The 12559-nt window shown below is 34.6% G+C and overlaps 1 protein-coding gene across 1 annotated transcript in view; it reads right to left on the bottom strand.

The window, feature by feature from the left end:
- Positions 1-10162, bottom strand: part of LOC145693305 (alpha-tocopherol transfer protein-like) — a 103097-nt gene extending 92935 nt beyond the window's left edge. Inside the window, exon 1 of the mRNA XM_081769170.1 lies at positions 10084-10162. The gene's annotated coding sequence lies outside the window, so the exon portion shown is untranslated. The remainder of the gene's footprint in view (positions 1-10083) is intronic.
- Positions 10163-12559: the final 2397 nt, after the last annotated feature.

Genomic DNA, 12559 nt, shown 5'->3' with positions numbered 1-12559 from the left:
CTGTTATTATTATTATTAATATTATTATTATTATTATTATTGTTATTATTATTATTATTATTATTATTATTATTATTATTATTATTATTATTATTATTATTATTATTATTATTCGCGTACTATTGAACTTGCACGGCGAAATTATTGCGTAATATGTTATTATTTCTGCAATTTTTCCTGGATGGTATGTTATTTCATTTATTAGTGGCACTAATTTTTCGTCGAATGAATGAATTTTGTTGTATAGTGCCAGAAGTAATTCTTTGATCAGGTAAGAATGACTGCTTAAGAACCAAATGCAGGGTATGGCAATTCAATCTGTCATATGTGTAGTTTGGTGTGGAGAAGAAACTAAATTGTGAACCTTTGGTTCAAAAACACCTCGAGTTATTAATATAAACTATGTCAAAGATTATTGGCTTATTGCAAAAAGGAATATGAAAGACATTTTGAAATTAAGGAAAATAGTAAATGGAGGCAAAGATATCTAACGTAAACACAGTAAACACGATCGTTTACTACGTAGCGATCGTGGTTAATTCGCCTTTGGTGTACGAGGTCCTGGGTTCGATTCACGGTGAGAGCTTTTTTGGAATTTTAACACAGGAACTACCAAAGGGATCATGTTGACCCCTCAACGTCATTCATCATCCTTCAATTTAAACATTAATTAAGATATGCTAAACATTTGGCACAATTTTCCTCCCTCTAATCAGTGTGATTATATCCTAAATATCATATTTCAATTACTTTTGGTTTTCATTAAAAATGAAGATTTACCCAGAACTACCAAGGTGGTCATTTTGACACCTACCTATTTATTTTGAAAATGAAAATATTGTCCGTTTACTGTAGCTTGGCGCTATGTTTTGACACAAAACCTGGCCAGCGAATCTTAGCAGTCCTTCCCCTACTTTCCCCTTATAGCAGTGGTAACAGTGGCACTAACTCATCAATTTTAGCACTAGTAGGGTTTGGTATTTGCAAGTTGCGTAAATTTCGAAAGAGTTTACTTCTTCTCTAATCAGGACAGTAACTTGTGTGGGGCAGGGGAGGGGCAACTGCCCCCAGGGAGGTTCCCCGCCGTTCGAAGGGGCCCATTTGGAGACAAAATTTTCTTAATTCATATACAATACGAACATGAAATAATAAATGAAGCATCAAACAGTTTCACTACATTACATAAAGCAGCGCACAAAAGGTAAATAAAACAAAAGTGAGCCGTGTGCCCACTTCAGTAAGAAACGTCTATTATTAGGGGCCCTAGAAATAACATTTATTCGTATGGCTTTGAGATCTGTCAATATTGTCCCCTTAATTAATTTGTGATGTATGGAACGGGCCCAGGGGCGTAAGTAACGGGCCCGTAGACCTTGCCGTGAGGGAGGGCCCACAGGCTCCGGGGGCATAAATAGTAAGAAAAAGATAGAAAGAGGGGGGCCCAAGAATGAGAAAAACAACTTTTTCTAGGAGGCCCAAATACACGTATTAATGCTTGCCCCCCAGATAAAATCGAAGTTACGGCGCTGTCTCTAATGTGAATTTATTGGTACAGTTCTGCTAATAGTTAACTATATCAGGTTGGTCTCTTTAAACCTTGGGCCGTGGAGAGAAACAATCTTACAGGAGGATAGTGTTCATATTTTAAGAAGATGGGGAAAGGAGAGCGAGGATGAGAAAGATGAGAAGAAAGAAAGAAAGAGAATGAAAGAAACACTTCTACATTTACTTCATAATGAATTTAAGCCCATATAAACGAAAAAGGGATGTCGGAACCCACCACCATAATATTTGTGGAAGTGTTGGCAACATAATATTCTGAAGGAATATATTTCCGGCCAATTCTGGGGCCTCGGTGTTTGGCCCAATTCTGGCCTTGCAGCGGTGGCGGATTCAGGGGGGCGATCGTGACGATTGCCCTCCCAGGAAAGGAAACTTTCTCATTTTATATATTTAAATAAAACCCAATCCCAGAATTTGGAGCTCTTAAAAGTAGCTCTAAATAGCAGTATTAAAACCCACCGCCCCCAAGAAGTCCGTCCTGGATCCGCCCCTGCCTTACAGAAGCTACCATCTAGGCATTCACCTCGTGGGACTGAGGAAAACCTTAATAAGGAATACCGGCCAGAGCCGGGTTCATGCCCACGCTCGATCTACCTATTTTAATGCCTTTTTTTGTGTTGCACAGTGTCTGGTAAGGGCACCCAAACAGGGCCAATGTGTACAGCTTTAAAATGTTTAAATGTTAAAATTCGCTTTATACTGTACTTTGAACACGTAATTCAATGTGTATTATATTCTTCTTGCAGCAGCATGATTTATTTCCTAATACTTTAGGTCTATGGTTGTTAGTATTTATAATTATTGCATCATACTAATCCTTCTCAAAGCTCGTTCAATTAGTATGGAATTTTACACTTAGCAGTTTGCAACATTGCAAACCTTCACCAACAGGCAATATGTAGCGAGAATATTTCCACCTATACTCGCATCGAAATTCCCAGCCGTTGTTTACAATCAGTACGATATGTTTCTGTCGCCTTATCATGAAAACCACGCTGTCCAGCGAACCTAACGGTCTTCGCTTTCTCTGTTTATTGTTTACAACACAAACTGCCATCTTCCAATATTGCCAGGCGTACAAGGTTTTCGCACACTTTCGAACAAGAACACGTGTACAAAATTGAGTGTGCATTATATGTAAGATTGTATTACATAATAACTTACTCGATTTGTCATAACGTTAATATCTCAGTCATCTCAAAAGCAGCAATTTATGTAGTAATAGCACTTGGTCCATGACTGTGCAGAAGTAGGTACATTCGGTTCGGCGATTCATGTGCCTGGCAACCATGAATTAACTATGTAGGGGTGAGAAGCAAGGTTTTGACGCTCGCACTATAATTGTTGTTTGTAAACAATCTTCCATCCTAGAGTGAACGGACAATAAAATTTGTCACTTTTACGTCCCGCGATTATGCCGGGTAGCCTAAAAGAGACGTTGGTGATGCGAAATGAATGGAATGGTGGAATGAACAAAGTGGGAGAAAACGGGAGAGCCCCTAGAGAACCCTCGCATACTGTGTTTGTCCACTATAAAGTTCAATTCTTATTTATTTTACTCTGGATAAAAATGACGTTTTGATTTTTGTTTATACTTTTTATTAAGGTGTACTATAGATACCTCTAAAACACTTGTAAACAGCCATTGATTTGTTGTAGTTGTTCTGAAGGATGTGTTTCACTGTTTGCGAATTATGGAGTCTACAGACAGTAAAAGATTTACAGCTGCAGAATTTCTATCACAGTTACAGGATATTGACAATAGTGCTTCTGATGATGAAGATAGTAACAGCTGGATTGAGAAAGAAGATGTTACAGACCGTGACAAAGATTTTTCATGTAGTGATTACGAAGATGTGCAATATACTGATTCTGATTCAAGTGATAATGGTTCAAGTGAAGAATCTGAGGAAGGGAACTCTACTCAAATTAGTCTAGGTCTAGTGAAGTGACTCCGGATCAGACTGTGTGGAAATAGTGTCTGTGTGGAAACAAGAAGACATGCGGAAGAGTACAAACACATAACATAGTTCGTATATAAACGACGACCCACAACACTCGTTACGCGTAATATGGATGATATAATAATAATAATAATAATAATAATAATAATAATAATAATAATAATAATAATAATAATAATAATAATAATAATAATAATAATAATAATAATAATAATAAATTTTCTTCTGAACAGTATTGTTGTCTATTATTATTATTATTATTATTATTATTATTATTATTATTATTATTATTATTGTTGTTGTTGTTGTTATTCACCTACTCTTGAACTTGCACTGCAAAATTACTGCATAATATGTTATTATTTCTGTAATTTTTCCTGGATTGTATACCATTATACTTATTAGTGGGGACTAATTTCTCATTATATGTTCGAATTAATGAATTTCTTTGAGCATTTTGGTATAAATAACCTTATAAGAAGATGCCGGTTCGTTCCAAAGCTGAAGTTGTTAATATTTGTGGTTTAAACTCATGTGGCATGATAGTGTAGGGGTAACGTAGTGGATTTACAAGCAGTACAGTTATCCAACCTAGGTTCAAATCCTGTTGACGCCAATTTCTTCTTTTTAACAAAGTGATCGTGATGAGTCGACTTCCCCTCCTAGACGAGCAACCCTTAAGAAAGTGGAAGCAAACACCTGTATCATGAGACAAACGATTTACGAATATTGGTTGGGAAAAGCCAAGTAAATTACCAGGACACTTCTTCATTGATGCTTCATTGATCTGCAGCTCTTTTCATGTTATCGTTCCCAGAAAGAAGCATCACACCATTTGTTAAGCAATGTTCGGATTGAACGATCGGTAAAGTAGTGCTTATCACGCAAGAGTTCCACGTGAAAGATCTCGGTTAGATTTCCCGCCAAGTAGTATCGTTTCTCGCATAAAATAATGGCAGCAACTGTGCGAACTACAACGTTATATCCGCAATAGATGAAATCGACACTGGATATTTTGAACAGACAAATCTTCGAAGATAAGTAGAAAATATCCCCCTCTTTGGTTATTTCAAAATATGATTTTATTTCTATTAGTTTGACACAAAATGTGTTTCCATCCTATAATTAAATGTCTTATTCAAATTTCAAATTTGAATCATGCAAGGCCTGCTACATCTATAAGGAACATAAAATTTTACTTTTGAACATTTTTAACTTTTCGTTATGATACAGTTTGGACTTTTAATATGGAGTGTTTCTAATAGAAATTTAGAAGTAATGTAGCACTCATTCATTTTTTCTTTCTTTTCGTTTCTTTTCTTTCTTTCTTTTGTTTTTGTTCACTTTTCATTAATAGTCTGGAATGAAATGTATGACCTACACTACCTATTGGGTTTATTAGAAAGTATTTCAGATCAGTACGTCCAATGAACACTAACACATTATCCTAGGTGTTTCTCGGAGATCAATAGTTCTGCTGGAAGTTTAGTATTTTATTTGTCCACCAAGTTTCGTATTTATTTTGAAAGTGACTTAATGAATGTTTCAAGCATAATAAATATATTCGTGTTATTATTATTATTATTATTATTATTATTATTATTATTATTATTATTATTATTATTATTATTATTATTATTATTATTTTATCATTTCTCGGATCTAGGCATGTGCGATATGTCGATATATCGATATCGTCGATATTAATATTGATCTTAATCAACATTCTATATGCAAATATATCGACATCGATATATCAACATCCTAAGATTTCGATATCGATATTCTGGGCTGAGGTATAGGGGCTCCATAAGAGTTGCGATGGATAAAGAAATAAAACTTAAGTTTTATAATAATGTCTTCTAATGACAATTTCTTTATGACCACAAATTCCAATGTATATAAATACACTTCCAAATTTGTAATATTATATACTGTAACTTCTTAGCCGCCAGAATTTATCTGTTCCAGAAAAACAGAAACAAAGAAGCACGTGTCAAAAGCAAGTGCTTCGAACTTTAAAATACCTCTAGAATTGATTATAAAAAGTTTTTTTTATTGTTCCTTTTCCAGGGTGGTTTCCATCCCTTTTCGCCTTTGGGAGCACTCATTGACAAGAAGTGCACACATGGCCACTATATGCAAACATGCTCTTAGCTAGAATCAGAGATTTTGAAAACGAAACGAATTGTTAATAATAATAATAATAATAATAATAATAATAATAATAATAATCATAATAATAATAATAATAATAATAATAATAATAATAATAATTATTATTATTATTATTATTATTATTATTTAATATCATTAGGAAAACAATTGGGTTTTCAATTAGGGTCCCATCTTTTTGTCTTGCATGTGAGGGCCGCAACTCTGCTCCGCCACTAGTGTCCCTTATTCTGTGTTTTCTCTCTTTCCGTTTAGTGTAGATATTTGTTTTTGGGCTGTTAGGCTTTTATTTTATGCCTTTACACTTTGTAACCTTTTTCTTTCTTAGAAGATTTTTTTGTGGAAAAATTAGAGAAACTGCTTTCCTCTGATATCTATTTCTTTCCATTCATCTTGTTTGAACTGCTTAAGTAAGATTAATTTTTAGCTTTTCATTTCATTGCCCCCACGATAAAAAAATAATTCTTTCATTCTTAATAATTTATTTTATTCTCTTATTTCCAGTTTGCCACACTGCTATATTTGTAACAAAATTAAAGTTTGGTCCAACGCCTTTGTAATTCTCAACAACCCCAACGACTCTGTTTTTTAGATAGCCTACTATTGCAGGAAAGAAAGAATTGCAGGCGGTAATGAACTTTTGGAGTTGTCCATCCAAAAATTTTGTACCTATATCTGCAGATGTGTGTCATTTAAATTATTGTTCTACAAATACTTGTAATAATATATCCTGATCATTGCATTAAGTGGGAGTGAAGGCATGGTTAGCCTTAGCTTGGCCATGTAAAATAGGAGTAAATAAACATGTAAAATAACACCAAAAGAAGTAGTTTCGTTCCAGGATTAGATGCAACGTAGTTGTTTGTAGAAATACACTTATTTTGCTTGTCTCCAGTATAAGAACCAGAAGGTCTACTTGGCCCTTGCAAAATTATATTCTTTTCATGTTTGTGTTATTTAAGCCAACTGGATGGTATCCTCGATCGAATGTATGTAACGTTTGACGAGCTCATCAATATCAACGGTTTCCATCCGAAAACTCATAACAAATTATATCTGCTTCACAGAAGCTTTATTTGGGAAGGGCAGTTAAAAATTCTTCCTCTAAATTTCAGAAGTATGTACATTTTAATCGATCGAATACTAATGTATTAAACAAAAACCCTTAAGTCGGTGAACCATCTTCCCACTGCCTGGCAAAATCTGAAGTAACACTACTGCTGCTATTTATAAAACATTGGGTAAATTGGCAAATATTCGGACATACGTTATGAGGATGCATCAGAACTATCACATATTTAGATAACAAAAAGCATGGTTCAGTAGACTCTCCAGACGAAATTATGAAAATGTTTCTTTATTACTGCAAACCAGTGGCTGAGCGTGTCACTTTCTAAACTGTTAGCCAACTTTGTACTTAAAGTACTTAATATATAGGCTTCTAGATGAACTAACTCAAATGTCTGTTCCTCTCACAAGGGGAAAATTTTATGAAAAATGTGTAAATACCTTCTCTCATTAAGGACATGTTGTTTTCTAGGGACTGAGAAAGGTGGTGGTGTCCCAAGTTCTTCCACCTCGCAGTGAAACAACGATAGAGGGCATCCTGTCCCTGCCTGTTTTTGTCCACATCTGAGCCTTACCGATGTCAATCATCTTCAGCCTCAGTGTGGTAATGGTAGAGCTGCTGCCCACTACCATAATATCTCTCTTCGTCTGGCTCCTATCCCTAAAGACCTGTGCGGCATGGGAAGTCCTCTGATAGAGAAGCTATCTCCGGCATAGCTTATGGGATCACTAGAACACGCAAGCCCCCCACCATAGCAAGGTGGAGATATCCCTGTTCCCCTATTTAGGAAGTCTAATATCCTCCGAAGGAAGAAGTGAAAAAGAGGTAAGTTCCTGAAAAGCGCAGGCTAAACAACCATTCAATAATAAAAAGGGGCTGCTAACATCAATAAATGTGTCGTTGAACGTTCGGAAACGATTTATTAAGACCCTAGTATGGAGCGTTGTGCTTTACGTATCAGACACGTGGACATTGAGAGAAGCTGAAATATCTAAGCTGGGAGCATCTGAAATGTGGTGTTGGCCCAGAATGCTGTTCATATCATGGACCGAAAGGAAAAGGAACCGTGTTGATAGAGGGAAAATCAGAAGGAAAACCAGGAAGAGGAAGACCTAGGAAGAATATCTAGATGTAGATACGAAGAAGAGACCGTACCAAATTATAAAAAAGCTCTCCCAAGGGAGAGAAAAGTTTTAAAATTTCCATTTTGCCCACCAACCTATGGTTGAGATGAATAGCAAGAAGAAGAATACATTAAGGATAAGCTTAGTGGAATAAATTTGGTCTTAAATAATATCTAGAGTCACTACTCATTTCATCGGCCCTGCAAACTATAAATGAAATAGTAATATCAGTCATTTTCGATCACTTTTCCATATGATTCTCACATTTCTTCCCGCAAGCCGAAAGTTTGCTAAAATCATGAAAATAATTTCAGCAATCTAGTGATAGTTACATTTATATGTATGCGGTAAATATATCAGTTGCTCGGGAGAACATAGTGCAATAAGCACCACTTCCAATGAAATAGAGTAATTAGGTGGAATGGGTTGCGATTCATCAATACAACTATATGTATGTAGTTTTATTAGGGAAACGTACACTGAGGAAAGAAATGTAGGTGGCGGACTTAAAAACATATGTTACATGCGTAACTTCTGTAGTATTCGAACTTAACGTATAGCAGACGTATAACAGAAAACGTATGTTTTATAATACTTTTCATATGAGTGTTCTATCTATACGTACTTCCCGTGTAAAACAATATAGGCGGTCAGGATCTCACATACAAATGGACGTATATAACATATAGCAGAGGAATGTAACGTAAGTATATGCATGCGATATACGGAAAACTGTTAGATGTCAGACATCCTGCAAGGCATGATGTAACATATAAGGCAAGTGCGTATGTAGCATATGGATAATGTATTTTACCATACTGATTTTTGTAGTAAGCAAGAGGATTCCGTATATTTATACAATATACCGCTGTCCAGAGAATGGATTTTTCTCAGTGTATCAGTAGATTGCAGGAGAAGCTTGTTCACTTCTGTCGTTGCACTGAATTTCATACGACTGTTCAACCTTCTATCCCAGTTTACTCGGTAGTTAGAAAATGTGCCATACTATTAGTTTCCCCAAGTCGCTCATATATAGTAGAGTGGTCGTTATTTTTAGTCTTCCGCGGCTTTCGAAGTAACCCATTACAAGAAAAATGTTCAACTGGGTAATATGGAAAGGTATCCCAAAGGACCTCAAATTTTCAAATTTTCATAGGCTGGCCGTGCGATTCCACTCTAACGTACCTACAAACATTACCTTTAATAACAATATCTTCTCAGGCAGTGGTGGATCCAGAATATGATCAAGGAAGGGGCTAAACCATAGTATGCCGCTTTATCCAGAGTAAATCAGGATTGAAGCCCATTTTATGCAGTGTATACCTGAGCTTCAAGCCCCCCTTGGACCCGCGCCTGTTCTCACGTCAATGGGACATGGTAATGTTTACTTATATCTTCTTTCCGTTATCTTGACCATGTTGAGGTGCTTGAATATTCAATAAAGTACTCTTTAGCTGTCGAGTAGACACGTATATGCACAATCTCACTGAAATCGTAGTTTATTTATTAAAAACTTCTACAAAACTTGAGTTAGATGCATTCGCGTCTATCATTTCTGTTGTTGCAGTTTTGCAGATTGCATTGTATGATTATATTTGTTCTCCGAATATGCGAATAAATAACAAATGTTTCTAAAAAATCCAAAGTGTTACCTACCTGAATAAAGTCTAAATGGTATGGTAGTTGCCAAGAGTGAATCCAGTGAAACATTAAATACAAATTGAAAATTATGTATCCGTATCCTAGAGAGGAGAATTTAATAAAATTGCATTATCTGCCTTTAATTGACCTTTCGTCTGTACTTTGATGGGTTTCAATGTTACTTGTTCATTATCATTTAAAACCAGGGATACATATAACCATTCTCCCCAGGCGAGTGGTTCATCGGTGCGAGCATTTAATATCATACCGAAGGTAAGTAAGTGATTTCATTTGTGGGATGTAGGCTAGTAGTTTTGTCCTTGGGCGAATTAAATGTTGTTTTTATTGTTTCACTCTTCTTTCTTTCTTTGTTTTTGGAACAGTGATACATCTTAAGAACAAATACAAATCTTTAAGTTAATAACAAAATTTCTGATTTGGAATAAAAACAAAAATATCCTAAATTGTTGTAACTAAGAAATCTGAACAAACAACTACTCAAGAGGTATAGAAAGTAAGTATTTAGTTGTAAAATTTTGTAACATACCTCAGAATTTCATCATCAAACTAAAGCTGTAAGAAACAGTATACTATAGAAGAATAGGGAATTGTCATTAATATGTATGTTTTATGCAATCATATACGGGAGCATGTGGGAATATTGCAAATGCTCAAAAAATCACGTGCGTCATTATCTTTGTATTGACGTCAGCTGTAACTAAGACAATAACAAAAACAAAATCGTTCATGAGAGGAATATAGTACATATTGCCCTTCAGCACTGTAATGGCTGTCCTTCAGCACTAATGGCATAAAATGTGCTGATGAAACGTCATTGTGAGGAAACCTTTTTAATCTCGTATATTTACAAGTAAACGTAGTATAATTTTATTCCTTTCAATTGAATTAAAACCTCAAACAGCAGAGGAAGTTTTCTTTTGATTATACCTCATTTCATGTATGGATACGAAAAAACACTGAAATGAAGTTCTTTTAGTTTCACGTCCCACGATTACGCCCTTTAGTCTAAGCAAGAAGGCTGATTAAGTCAAGTGAAGGTCAATGAAAAATTGTGGAGTGACAACGTGGAAGGAAACGAGAGTACTCCAAGAAACCAAACCCACAGATACGATATTGTCCGCCACACGTACTTTGCTGGAATCGAAGCAGGAACCTATGGACCACAATTAAACTCTTTACCACTGACCACCGTCAGTAGGAATCAGACCAAGATCTTCCACGCCGAAAGGTAGTATGATAGCCAATTAGCTAGGAAAAAGCTCGGTGTTTTTTAGTTGCAAAAGGGTAATCATATTTGTATCAAGTTTTTACTGCCACATTTGACCAGTTCATGGAGCACACACTCTCAAAAGAAGTATAACAATTGTGTAATTACATATATCCAATGTGTGTAAGCAAATAATTTACGTAGTAAAGGATGTTTACAACGGTTTGCTATATTAATTTTTAAATTATTTATGTAAATTTTATGGATTATTTTAGTTTGCTGTTCATGCTATATGTCATGCCTTATTCTTAAATTCAATTATTCTTATAAAATTGTTTATATAACTTAATCATGTGTATTCTTGTTATTTTAGCTTTCTGATTTTTAAACTGTAACCCGTACTGAGGTTAGTTTGTCGTTTTTTAAACTTATCTAAATTTGGTGTTTACTGTCACTGTTCATACTCCAGTGATAGTTTTGAAGAGTTTCCATTTATTTAATTTTTCGAAGTTTTTCTTTCTTTTTAAGCAACACCATGGGCCTTGCCAAAAACCGTTTCACTTCAGGGTCGAGGTTTTTGTTCCACTTCCTTCTATTAAGAATAATTTTAGATAGCGTCTGGGATTTTGGAGGAGTACTTTCTCTTGACTCTTTTCAATCTTCAAGCGAGAATATTCAGATGACGTCATCTCTTTTAATACTCTGGATTGTGTAAAAATGTAGGTTATTCTTTTCTTTACTTTACTTTACTTTTCTTTTCTTTTCTTTTCTTTTCTTTTCTTTTCTTTTCTTTCCTTTTCTTTCTTTCTTATTTCTTTCTTTTTTTTTTACTTGTCAGGAGATGATCGTGTGAGATGACATTAGCTCTAGAATTTGTTTAGACTGTAAAACCTATCTGTTTCTTGATTGGATAGCATACGTTATCATTATTTCAGTGGTAGGGGTTCTTACTGAGAAACTGCAGAAACATAATTGCTGTAGCGAACAACTAATCCGTATCTTAGAATTTATTAAACAAATGGGCAAAGTTTAAATTAGAAAATTATGAGAGTTCTTGCTATCCTTAAGAAATAGCTTCGGCTTTTAAAAGATGAAACACTTTAATTTCCAAGTAAGATAATTAATAAAGTATTATCTTATCCTTAACTATCCGATCCTTAATGTCTTACATAAAATTTTATTAGCAGAGAAATTGATCTGTTTATTTTTTTTTTTTTCGTTCTGTGATCTGTACTACATTAGTTAGAGGAAACTGCAAGTTGGGCTTGCTGAATTATATATTTGAAACTTAATTTTAGTAACATTAATGTAGAGCGTTTTTTTGCTGTTGATTGAGCGAAAAGAAACAAGAAAGAACATATGAGTTTCCCAACTAGGTTAACAAAAGTTTGAAAATAAAGACAGTGTAATATCCTAGAAATATTATTTTTATAATAATAATAATAATAATAATAATAATAATAATAATAATAATAATAATAATAATAATAATAGCCACAATTCAAGGGACATCTAATTAAAGGAGACCTAACTATTCTTGCACTTATTTATAAAAATACATTAAATCTCCAACTCTACTTCTGATGAGCTTTTGTTTATCTAAAGTAAGCACCATATGCTGTGGAAACTTCATCTATAGATCCTTTTTTACTGGGCAAACTATCTGTCTATCATTCATCCAGGGGCGTCATTTAGGTGGGGCAAGGAGGGGCAATTGTCCCCTTCTGAGTTTGAGATTTATATAAATTTTATCAATAAAATAGTAGTAAATCAGTAAAAAATGCGAAATTTTACT

Source organism: Thermobia domestica, chromosome 8 (assembly GCF_964235325.1).
Source record: "Thermobia domestica chromosome 8, izTheDome1.hap1.1, whole genome shotgun sequence".
Classification (NCBI taxonomy): Eukaryota; Metazoa; Arthropoda; class Insecta; order Zygentoma; family Lepismatidae; genus Thermobia; species Thermobia domestica.
Note: the sequence above shows the minus strand (reverse complement) of the source record. Positions and strands in the feature narration are given on the sequence as shown.